The 1610-nt window shown below is 41.8% G+C and overlaps 1 non-coding gene across 1 annotated transcript; it reads left to right on the top strand.

The window, feature by feature from the left end:
- The first annotated feature begins 879 nt into the window (after nt 1–879).
- On the top strand, nt 880–940 carry LOC141567023 (small nucleolar RNA SNORD78). The gene has a single exon (XR_012489423.1). It is a non-coding gene; the product is annotated as a small nucleolar RNA SNORD78 (small nucleolar RNA).
- Nucleotides 941–1610: the final 670 nt, after the last annotated feature.

Below are 1610 nucleotides of genomic sequence, written 5' to 3' on the forward strand. Positions count from 1 at the left end.
GAGAAATTTAGATGAGTTGGCTGTGTCCTGGGTTTAGCAATCCAGGACAAAACAGGGCCTGTTACATTGTCCTTGGTACCTGCTGAGAATGATGCTGACTCTGAGCAAACTCTCAACGCGTGGAATTGGGGCCCTCAGGAAAATAGTAATATGAACAAGTCCTAACCACCATTACCGGGGAATGTGACCTTATTTGGAAATAGGGTTTTTGGAGATGTAATCAAGTTAAAATGAGGTAGACTGCTTTAGCATGGTCCTTAATCCAGTGACTGGTGTCCTTATAAGAAGACCTTGTGAAGACGCAGCGATACAAACAGGAAGAAGGCTGTGACACCGGAGGCAGAGGTTGGAACGATGCATTTACAAGCATGGGGACACCAAGGTTGCCAGCAACCACGAGAAGCTGGGAAAGACTCCTTTAGAGCCTCCAGAGGGAGGTAGCCCTGCCAGCACCATTGCTTTACAGAGCGTGAGTTTCTGTCGTTTCAAACCACCCAGCTGTGGTCATTTGTTTCAGCACCCGAGGAAACTAATACACTTTCCTTGGCTTTCATAACAAAAAGTAAACTCTGATGTGGCTGTGATATTGCCTTTTACAATAGTCAATGGATCCATTTCTTCTAGTCATAGGGTTATGTAATAGAAACTTTCATAACGTAGACCCTGTAGCTATACAGCGCTATACACTTTGACAATTAATATTGGAGAAATGGACTCCTTAGATGTGATACCCTAGGACCACATCTCTCAATTCATGCTATGGGACTTTTGCAAAATTTTTGTTTAGTATTCTATATTCAAGAATTTACTTTTTCAATACTTGATAAAAACTGCATTTGTCTGAAAATTCTTTTGTGTTATTTAAGATTGTCTCATTTGTTGTAATGATGTTGATCAAATGACTGACCTGAAGTGAGTCTGTAGACCAGGGGTGTCCAAACTGTGGCCCACGGGCCAACTGCGGCCCGCGATCCATTTTTTATTGGCCTGCAGCAAATTCCAAAAATATATTTAGTTTACTTAAATAAACCAGGTGAGGCAATACGTAACTCACCTCGAGTGAGTCGCCTGGCTGTTTGTGTATTTTATCGCATACGGCCCTTGGTAAAAAACGTTGAAAAAAGTTTGGACACCCCTGGTGTAGACACATCTAACACTGAAGAAAAAAAAAAAGGAAAAAGAAGGTTAGCTCATCTGTACCTCTAATGAGGACAACATTTACTAACCAATGTTACAAAAAACATTTTTGCTAAAGACGCCTGAACTAGATGGGTGATTGAAACAGATAAGGTTCAAACTCTGGTGAAGTTTCCATTTTAATACGGAGAAACAGACAGTAAACAGCAACCAAGTAAAAGACAGCAGCAAAAAAGCAGATGAAAGGAAAAATGGGACGTGTGAAAAGAGCACTGGAGAGGGATGGCTGATTAAGGCTGGATTGTGACCCTTGTGAGGAGGTGACACTGGAGCTAAGACCTTAATGAGCACTTTAAGCTGAAGAAATGAGCTGATGAATCCTGAAATCCTAACGCAGGTCCAACTTTACAAGTTTACGGGAAAAGCAGGCCAGTGAGTCTCGACTATGGTATATGGTAAGAGAAGAGGGCTAG

The sequence above is a fragment of the Rhinolophus sinicus genome, chromosome 4 (genome assembly GCF_057876585.1).
Source record: "Rhinolophus sinicus isolate RSI-liver-muscle chromosome 4, RSI-T2T, whole genome shotgun sequence".
Classification (NCBI taxonomy): domain Eukaryota; kingdom Metazoa; phylum Chordata; class Mammalia; order Chiroptera; family Rhinolophidae; genus Rhinolophus; species Rhinolophus sinicus.